The following is an 11,570-nucleotide window of genomic DNA, read 5'->3' as shown; positions in this document are numbered from 1 at the left end:
CGCCGGATAACAGTTTAGCCGAGCATCGGGACATTGCAATCTTGTCGGATAATTGAATGCCAGATAATCAAGGTTCCTCTGTACTTTCCTCTTAAATTTGACCTCCCAAAATGCAGCACCTCACTCTTCTCAGATTAAATTCCATCTGCCATTTCTCTGCCAAACTTTCCAGTTGATTTATGTCCTGCTGCATTCTTTGACAACATTCCTCACTCCCCACAACTCATCAATTTTCACGCCATCTACAAACTTGCTAATCAGACCACCTCCATTTTTATTCAATTTATTTATATATTGCTGGAAATTAAAATGGAAACCAAGAAGAGAGCCTAAGAAATCCTCAGAAAACTATACAGGAGTAGAACGAGACTAAGTTTCCTTTGAACATATTAAGAAGGGGCAGTAATTAGAAGATCATAAATTCTTTGAATTTTGATGAGAATCAGATTACTGAAGGTTCTGAATATTTTATCTTGGAGGTATTTCCTTATGCTTCAAATCAAGGAGCTAAACCAATAATGATATTGAGATCGAGTGGAGCAAGTCAGTCACTGATGCTGGCTGACTGAAAGGAAATGGTAAAATGAGAAGTCTTGATGTTCCATCAGTTGCCTTAATTTCTCTGCTGTCCTCATGCATTTATAAGCTGTCTCCCTCTGAACTTGCTGCACACTGCTCTTTTAGGTCCAACCCTGACTTGGTTATGAAACCCATTGATATGGAGAGTATTGCTGTGGTCTGGAGTGGGGACCTGTATTCTGCAAAGGCTGAGCACCAACTCTCATACACTTCCTCTGATCTCACCTTGGATCATGACCACATATTGAAGATCAAGCTATTATTTCCAGTACAGTCTCGTCTCCACCGGAGAACTTTCCTCTACAGTTTCCCACTCATAGCTGTCCAAACACGCGTAACCCATCTCTAGTTCCTCTGAAAAACCCACAAACAGGACTGCCCTACAAATCCATTGTTCCAGTCTGTTCCGACTGCCCTGACCTTATTTCTTCTTCTCTTGACTCTAACTTTTCCTCCCTTGTTCAGTTGCTCCTCGTGCACATTTGTGAAACTTCTGATACTTTACTTTGGTTTGACAATTTCCAGGTCCTCTTCAATATAGAGTACAATATCTCTACTCATGCATCCTCTGTCAGGTTGTCTGAAGACTGTCCACTTCTTTCTTGAAAAGAAGCTTGAAAAGTCTACAACCACCAATCTCCAATCACTTGACTGAGCTTGTTTTCACTTTAAACAACTTCTCCTTTAAGTTATTTCACCTTCTCCATGTCAAAAGTGTGGATATCAGTCCCAGTTATTTCTTTCTCTTTGTGATAAATGTGGAAAATCCGTTGTTCTGATCCTACTTCGACCTTCACCCACAACGTTTTCTTTGCATCAATGATCTCATTGATGCTGCTTCCTGGGCTCATCCAGAATTAGAAATGTCAATCAATTTTGCTTCTCTTCTCTCACCTTCACCTGGCGCTTCCCTCTCCTCGATTTCTATGTGTCTATTTCTGGAGATCAAGCAACTTCATTGGTTGGAGATAGGCTATCCATTCAGAGCCCACAACTCCCAGAGTTACCTCAACTATACTTCCTCACACCCTACTTACTATAAGGATTCCATTCTATTCTTCCAGTTTCTCCATTTGCTGTCTCGTCTGTATCAATAATGCCAGGGTGAATCTGATATGACCTTTCATGTCAATGATTCTATCCCCACTGGGGTGAACAGGGTCCACAGTTATATCTGACCCATCCCCTATACTTCTGACATCACCCTTTTCTCTCCCTCCCAGAACATTAGTAAGGGACTTCTTGTCCTCACTTGCCACCAAATGAATAGTGTCCAAATGAATTAAAACATTCAAATGATCATCCTCCACTATTACCACCACCAGTGGCATGATGCCACTGCCAAAGATATCTCCCCGTCCCCTCCCGTCCACTATGAGGACTCCAAAGAAACTGGTCTCTCCATGACACCCTTGTCCACTGCTAAGACTTTGTCATTCGTCTATGGTTCCTTCCTATGCAACTGAAGAAGATGTAACACTTGTCCATTCACCTGCTCCCTCCTCACTGTACAAAGCCTCAATCATCTTTCAGGCTCATTTGGACTATGTTCAACCTAGACTACTACATTTGCTATTCACTATGCAATCTCCTTCACACTGGCGAAACTAAATGTAGTCTGGGTGACCACATTATGGGAACAACTTTTTTCTGACTGGAGGATTATTTTGATCTGCAGTTGCATTTCATTTCAATAAACCACCTTGCTCTCATGCTAATATTTCTGTCATTGATGCTACATTGACAACAGATGAGGTGAAGGACATCTCTCCAAGAAGCAGATCCTCCAGCTGTTTGAGATGAGTCACAATGAGGTGCGCTGCCAATGGACAGGAGTGGGTAAGGCATTTCCTGACACAACATAATAAATAAAAGGCCATTTGCCATCCTTTTGCAGATCTGGACCTCCTCCACTGCCACTATCTCATCACCTAACACCTGGAGGAAGAATACCTCATCTTCCGCCTCAGGACCCTTCAACCCCATGGCATCAATGTGGACTTCACCAGTTTCCTCATTTCCCCTCCCCCCACTTTACCCCAGTTCCAACCTTCCAGCTCAGCAACGTCCTCATGACTTGTCCCACCTGTTAATCTTCCTTCCCACCTGTCCACCCCACCCTCCTTTCCAACCTATCACATTCACCCCCACCTCCATCCACCTATTGCACTCTCAGCTACCTTCTCCCCAGGCCCTTCCCCTCCCATTTATCTCTCCATCCTCCAGGCTCCCAGCCTCATTCCTTATGAAGGGCTTTTACCTGAAACATTGATTTTCATGCTCCTCGGATGCTGCCTGACCTGTTGTGCTTTTGCAGCACCACTCTTGACTTTTGCCACCCTGTCATGTCACATCTTCAAGAACAAAAATTAAAGTTCAGGCTACAAATAACATTCAGACTGAATGCTTTATTTGCTAGGGCACCTGACCCCATTGGATAGTTGAGACACTATTTTGTCTAATTCCAGATCATGCATTTTACTTATCTTGGAATTTTGTTTTTCTGAAACAGAAAAGAAGCCAACAAGTCAATCAGTGATGTGAAATTTTGCAGTTAGCACTGTTCATGACACGAGAATTATTTTGAGTTTTGACAGAGGCATTCACTTTATGAATGAGGTTGCTTGATCATTTTATGGGAGGAAGGGGAAGACATCAATGGTTCTTAAACTTCTTTTAATAATGGGCCACTTTTTCAAATGGAAATTAGATGACAGGTTGGACCAAAGGGTCTGTTTCCATGCTGTACATCTCTATGACTCTATGAATGAGAGGTGATCTCATAAGGGACTTGAGTCCTTATGTATATTTAATACTGAGATAGAGGAGAATCAAGGGTTATGGTGAAAAGGGCAGGAAAGTGGACATGAGGAGTGTCAGATCAGCCAACAGGCAGTGATGAAATATTACTTGCGACTTTCAAAAGTCCAATGGTGGGTGACTTAAACAGTCAGGAAATTCAGGCTAAAATATTATTTTTATTGGCTAGGGTTACATAAAAGATGTGGTCACATTTGCCAGTTATTCATACATGTCAGGTAGTGTCGAAACCCCAACCATTATTGGAAACAATTTCTTCATTCTGAAATCAGCTTCTGAAGAACTGTTTATCAGGCTGTTAATAGATTATATCGAATCCCTACTTAAATCCAGGAATCAGTAACTTTTAATGATTGTGGATTTTCAACAAGATTTCTTGAAGACATGGTTTGGAGATGCCGGTGTTGAACTGGGGTGTACAGGTTTAATTGGAAGCACACTAGCTTTCGTTGTTCCAAAAGCTAGTGTGCTTCCAATTAAACCCTGTTGGACTATAACCTGGTGTTGTGTGATTTTTAACTTTGAAGACATGGGCTTAGGAAAATTTACAGCGAAAATTATAGTGAAGAGCAAACTTAATTTTTTAAAAATGGTACATGGCTTTCTGAGAGAAATAAAATCTGAATCCTGATCTGATTGTACATCACAAGTAAACAAAGAATAATGACTACTTTGGGAATAAAAAAATTTAAATATTTTGTTTAGTATCCACCATCTCCAGGTGAATTGGAAAGACGACATCAAATTTTGAAGACCAGTACACTTCTAGCCCAAATTTCAACTTTTGACAGCCAGTAACTTAATCTCTGGACTTCCTAAAGCCTGTGCATCAGTACATGAGATGGAATACTCCCTACTTGATCGGATGAGTGCAGCTACAAGATGCTTGTCCCATTCAAGGACAAAGAAACCTGCTTGACTGGCACCACAGCATCCACTCCCTCCTCCACTGATATTCAGTAACAGCAATGTGTATTATCCACAAGATGCACTTCAGAAAATTTTTTTTTAGATTAGATTACTTACAGTGTGGAAACAGGCCCTTCGGCCCAACAAGTCCACACCGACCCGCCGAAGCGCAACCCACCCATACCCCTTACCTAACACTACTGGCAATTTAGCATGGCCAATTCACCTGACCCGCACATCTTTGGACTGTGGGAGGAAACCGGAGCACCCGGAGGAAACCCACGCAGACACGGGGAGAACGTGCAAACTCCACACAGTCAGTCGCCTGAGTCGGGAATTGAACCCGGGTCTCAGGCGCTGTGAGGCAGCAGTGATAACCACTGTGCCACCGTGCCGCCCGAATTTGCCAACGATTTTCAGAAACCACTTCAAACCCAAGAGCACTTCCATCTAGAAGGACAAGGGTCATCGGATACATGGGAACACCATCACCTGTAAGTTCCCCACCGAGCCATTCACCATCCTGATTTAGAAATATATTGCCAGGTAACTAGATCAAAATCCTAGAATTCATTCCCTGACAACAATGTGGTCTACCTTCAGGAGGGTTAGAGTGCTTCAAGAAGATAGGTCACCACCACCTACTCAAGGACAACCAGGGATGGGCAATAAATGTTGGCCAGACATTTGACTTTTATTGGAATTGCACTCATCCAGGCAAATGGGAAGTATTCTATCACATTTGTGCCATGTAGGTAGTGGAGAGGCTTTGGAGAGTCAGGTGGTGAGTTATTTGCTGCAGTATTCCTAGCATCTGACTTACTCTGTACCCACTGTATTTTAGGGCAAGCCAGTTGGATTTCTGATCAATAGTAATCCCTAGGATATTGACAGTAGGGAATTTAGTGAAGGTAATGCTAGTGAATGTCGAGGGGTTGGTTAGTCTCTTATTGGGGATTATCATTGCCTGGCATTTGTATAGCATGAACATTATTTACCTCTCCTCAGCCAAGCTGAGATATTGTCCAGGTCTAGTTATCTGTGAACGTGGACCACTTCAGTATCTGAGGCAGGTGGTGCTGCGCATCATGGAATAATTGGGGAACATTCCCACGTCTCACCTTATGATGGGGGGCGGGGGGGAGAAAAGAGGAGGAGAGTGGGCATAACTGATGGCAAGCTGAAAATGAATGTCTAGGACACCAACCTGAGGAACTTCTGCAGTGATGTCCTACAGCAGGGATTACTGCCCTCAAATAACGGCTACCATGTTCCCATGTGCTAGGAATGATTTCAATCACAGGAGGTTTTACCCCAAACCCCAATTAGTTTTTGTGAAGGCTCCCTAATACCACACTTGGTGAAATGCAGCCTGAACATCAAGGACTGTCACTCTCACCTCAGGAATTCAGCTCTTTTTGCAACTTTGGTTCAAAAGTGGACATGAGGTTAGGAGCTGAATGGTCCTGGCAGAACCCAAACTGGGCATCACTGTTACTAAAAAGGTTATGGACCCTTACAACATTCTGGCAATATTACTAAAATTTTGTGCTCTACAGCCTTTCTGTAGCCAATGCTTCAATCTGTTCTTCGATATCATATGAAGTTAACAAAAATGTCTGAAGACGTTTGTGATGTCAAAGACCATTTAATCATCCACTTGCCCCTTCTAGCTGAAGACTGTGCAAGTTCCATTGATACAGCCAAAAAATTATTAGCTTTTATAACAGCAGATGAATTTTATCAATGCAAAGTCTTGATGTTTAGAATGAAAAATGCATGAATAATGTTCCAGTGAAGGCATTAAGGAATTATATAAAGTCATGTTTACATCCATGACTTGGTTGTTTTCAGCAAATCCTAGAGAGAACATTTACACCATTTGATTGAACTGTTTGATGGCTACAAAGAGCCAATTTGGTGAAAGAAGTGGCTAAGAATTAATTTGTCAAAGCAAAAGTCACTTATTTGGGCTACAATATAGAACCAGGCCAAGTTACACCTAGACCTGTGAACTGGAAGGGCCATTTTGAATTGCGCCATTCCCGATACAAAACGACATTTTGCAATTATGTTGACATGAGTGGATTTTAATCCAAGTTTGCCCCAAACTTCAGCAGTATCAGGTTCCTTTACAAGATTTATGAAAGAAAGGCAGAACATTTAAGTGAGAGTGAGAATAATGTCACAGTGCCTTTGACAATGTGAATGTTGTGCTGATAATCATACCAGTTTTACCAGCTCTGACTGTTAAGAATCATTCAAACTGGCTGTTGACGCTGACAGGAATGATGAAGGGCTTATGCCCGAAACATAGATTCTCCTGCTCCTCCGATGCTGCCTGACCTGTGTTTTTCTAGCACCACACTCTCAACTGTTGATGCTGACAGTGTTAGTACATGGGCCATTTTACTATAAAATGATGAGATGGGATCAAATTTTTCTAAGTGACCATATCATCAGAAATAATTAGTGGAGAATAAGACATTGAGCCTTGTGTTAATTCAATCATTGAAATAAAGATATGATGTATTTCTACATAGATAACAGGAAGAAACTGCTATTTAGATGAACCATGATCCTTTGAAATTCTGGGAAAACAGCTCCCTTCCTCCCAGCGGACTGACCCAGTCTTTCTGGGCATACAATCAGCACACAGATGCCAGATGAAACTGCCCTCACCCACTTACCTTCAGTCACATACCTGCCAAAATGGTTTTGGAACCTTCAAGCATTTTACTTATTGCAATACAGGTAGCTATTGCCTTTTAAAAAAGGGGAAGGGACCTTGCAAATGAAAATGACCACACTGAAAATTACATAGAGTACTCTTTGGTTAGAGTAAAACAGTAAAGAATATAATTACTCAGCAAGCCAAGCAGCATCTATGGAGAAACGTGATTTTTTTGGTTAGATTTTTTAATTTCATATTTCAACCATGGACAGTACAGCTGTACTTTCCTGCTGCTCTTTCATGGTTAAATGCTCTTTTACTTTTAGCATTGTTAATATTCAGATAACTGGCTTCAGCACTGCCATATCTGTACGTGAAAACTTTTGTCAGGCACTCGCAGAGAGCTTCAAAAGTCCAGAAAATGTTGGTGGTGGGGGATAACTAAAACGCCCAAATATAATTTTCATAAGCTAGGATTTAAACAAAAACTTCTCCTCCGTCACATTAGAGAAAGTATTACATCATACCCGACGATGCCCGAAATTAAATCGAGCGCACAGCAATAGACAGGAGGACGCCTGTTTCAAGGCCAGAATATCTTTCCGACTGGGGGAAGATGGGTCGCCCATATTGTGGCCTGGGTCGCTCTACGGTATAAACCCGCACCAAGTGGGGCCACAAGCGCTCTGTGACACAACACAGCGCCAGCCCAGTTCATAACCGTGCCCACTACTCACATCCGTCTTGAAGAAGACCACTCCGAAGGTATTGAAGTGACCTGTGAGGATACAAATGGCATTGGCCATGTCTCCCCACCCACCCACTCCTCCACCTGAGAGAAACCACTGAAGACAGCTGACTTCACACATGCGCAGAGCGCTCTGTGTCCCCACTCCAGCAGCAGAGCAAGGCTGGGAAGATAGACTGGACATTTGCCCTACTTTAATACACACCCTCCCCATCTCACTCGCTGAGCTTATTCTTCATTGGATATAACCTCTTCTCGTTTCTTCCGGATTTTTCAACCGTGATCACAGAAGACTAGACATTAAGTACGAGAGCAATTTACCCTCAACAGGCCTTTGTGGACTCATTGAAGAATAATTAATGCCATCCAGACTCAAAAGGTTAAACTTGCTTTCACTGTGATCTTTGGCATTTGTTTGTTTGTTTTCAGTACAGATCACAGCATCTGCAGTAATTTACTCCTAGTTGGATCACAGCCTTGTTCCTGTAAGGGCAATTTTTCAGGATCAGCGTCCATATTAAGATAACTCAGTGTAAATTGGTAATGAATAACTAAGTGATAGTATTGAATGAGATTATGAAATAGATAAAGCATTAAGACCAGTTTTCAAAAGATTAAAACCACAACAGTCATCAAAGCTGCACCTAAACACCAAAATGAAAACTGCAAGCCACATGGTATCCAAACAAAAGTTTATCAACTTCTGCCTTAGATATACTTACTGTTGGAACACCCAGAATTTATAGAACAGAAAACTCTGAAGACTTGAGCAAATTTCTCATCACTCCTAAACTTTTACTGGAGTTGGTCATCCAACATTCTAGATTACCTAGGAAGAAACTTTCCCCTTAATCTATCCTTCCAAGTTCATGAATTAGGTTTCAACTAGATTCTTTATAATTTCTTCTAAAGCAGAGTATAGGCCTATTCTTCTTGAATAATTCCCTCACCCTATCACACCCAGAGGAACACAAGTTATTGAAAATCCTTTAAAGACAATAAACTGCATGTTTTACCCAGGTATTACTGTACTGATCATGTGTATAAAATAGATCATTTACTCCAATCTCCTTGTAATAAAGTCAGTCAAAAACCTTTTGTCTTCCATGTTTATCATACCCGCATGTTAACTTTGATTCCACCAGAGTGCTGTTTCCCCAACCCCTCCATCCCTCAATTTCCTCACCAAAAAACAATTCATTTCAAGTTTACTATCACAGCAGACTCATTTCACATCATACCCAAACTGCCAGGTTTCCTGCTCACATCCACCTCTTTAAAGCCCTCTAGTCATGTTAAAGTGTTTGGTGTGAAAGTATCAAATTCAAAATGGTATACATTTATCTTTCACTAAAATAGCTAGTGACCAAACCAAAACCTCAAGCTAAACAGTGTGGAAAAAAAACTGCCCTGCTAACTCAAGTCAATTTACAACACAGGAAGAGATATTTTGGCCAATCATGTTCATTTTGTTTATCAAGCATCTAATTCCTTTGTCAGCACTTGGCACACAGTCTTGTAAGTATGGCATTCTTAGTGTTTGTCTCAATACTCAGGAGGCAAGGTTTCCACTTCTCACATCCTTAACCAGAGCCCCTTCCTTTCTTTGTTTTATTATTGATAAAAACAACAGATTCAGAAGAGCTGAAACAAAAACAAATTGCTGACAAAAATCAGATCTGGCAACATCTGTGGGGACAAAGCAGAGTTAAATCAAGAGTCCAGTGACCTTTCATTAGAGTTGCTCTGATGAAGTTACCAGACTTGAAATATATCAATGTTACTTTCTCCCTGTTGAATGTTGCCAGTAATTGCTGTTTTTGTACTTTCTTAGATGTACAAATTGAGGGACGTAGCTAAGGGAGATCCTCCCCTCTTTGCTGTGGAGAACAACCCAGCTAACTAGTCTCCTTCTGTTACTGAAGGACTCCAGTCCAGACAATATCTTTGTGAATCCCATAAACAAATTAAAACAAAACAAAAAACTTCCTCACATTGCGTAGTGCAAGCATCCTTCCAATTGTGCAGTTCTAGTTGCTGCACACAGTACCTATGACTGACAAATGTTTGTATGGCTCGATCAAACTCCCAGCTCTTCTATTCAATGCCTTTCTGAACTCAGTGCAAATCAGCATTCCACTCCAACTGGAACCCTCAGCAGATCAACTGTTATTCTCTTCTTGTATGGGTGAATGCACAAGGGGCAGTTTGAAGATATTCAGAAAAGGCACTCCTGTCATGCAGTGAAGTTTCAGCAAACTATTACGAGTGGCCCTCTTGCTGAGATTCTGGCCAAGAGGAACCTGAAACTGGAGGTGCACAAGATTCAACATGAACAAGCAAACAGCTGCCAAAACTGCAACACAGTTGGCTACAGTTACATCTACTCAAAAGGCAGCATTCAAACAGATGATTAAACTAAAAAAAATAGTAGTGTCAGGCTTCACATTTTGTGATGCATTAACTAAATAAAACCTGAAAAATAAGGGACAAAGCATCCCACATACCTTAACCACCTTTTCTAAAGCCTTCAAGGATCAATGGGCACCAACATCCCTGTACTTTAAGGTCTTACTGTTCACCATTTTGTTGTTTTATCATTCCAAAATCCATCTCCTCACACTGAGCATTAAATTAAATTTAGTTGTCCTGCCCATCTCACCAGCTTGTCTATATGGCCCAGAGACTTTCCTCCATTATTTACCATATCAATTTTCAAGCCATCTGCAGTTACTGTACAAATCATCTAGTGACAGTACACACTAGACATGCTTCCTGTCACCAGAACAACCCTCTCCTTTCTGCCACAAAGTCAAATTCAGATCCAATTTGTCAAATTACCCTGGATCCCATGGGCTTTTACGTTCTTGATGAGTAGTGACACCATGTCAAAAGCTTAACTGCTGACGTCCATACAGACAGCACAACTCAAATCAAGTCTAGTCAATTCCTTAAAAATTAACACTGTCAATCTCCCCAAAGCCAGGCTGATTCTTCATTTAAATTGTTAGAAATTAATTGTTAATCAATTTCTTCCAAAAACATTTCCCTCCCAGTTACACCTGACCGCAGTTTCCTGGTTTGTCCTGACCACACCCCTTGAAGAATGTCATGAGCTGCCTTTCAGTTCTCTAGCACCTCTCAGATGGCCTGAGACTTGAAAATGAAAGTCATATCTTGGCAATCTCCTCCCTCAGCTCCAAAAGTCTGGGTTACACCTGGGGATTTATCCAATGCTGTCTGCTAAAACTGTTAATAGCTCCTCCATCTCAATGCCAAATAATCACATTCCTAATTTCTACACCTACGTCACCCTTTGACATTTGTACTGCATATGCAAAAGTACTCCGTGAAAACCTCACCTGTCTTCCAGCTCCTTTCATATTGGCTCCTAAAATTAACTCAACAGCTTCCCTGTTCTTGAACCCTTAAATATTCCCTTATTTTACCCAACGCTCTCAAATGTGTCTTTGTGATTCCTAATTTCCATGAAATTCCCAGCACTACCTACACTCTGGTTTCTGATCTGAGTCCTTTACCTGCCACAAGCTTCTTTTTTCCTTATCCAATCCTGTACATCACTTGACATCAAGATTCACGAACTTGGCTTTATTGTTCACCTGAAAAGTAGAAATCCATACTAACAAATTATCCTCAATACCAAGCCCTAATTTTGTGTAATACAGTAGAAAAAGTACAAATTTATTGAAGATCTCTATAGAGAACCAAGTACCAATCTATGACTACTCTGGGTACATATCCCTTAGAAACTCTTGACAATTCGCTAGTATGGGCAATATTATAAACTAAAGTGCTATTTTGTGGTTTTTAGTACTTACT

The sequence above is a fragment of the Hemiscyllium ocellatum genome, chromosome 12 (genome assembly GCF_020745735.1).
Source record: "Hemiscyllium ocellatum isolate sHemOce1 chromosome 12, sHemOce1.pat.X.cur, whole genome shotgun sequence".
Classification (NCBI taxonomy): domain Eukaryota; kingdom Metazoa; phylum Chordata; class Chondrichthyes; order Orectolobiformes; family Hemiscylliidae; genus Hemiscyllium; species Hemiscyllium ocellatum.
Note: the sequence above shows the minus strand (reverse complement) of the source record.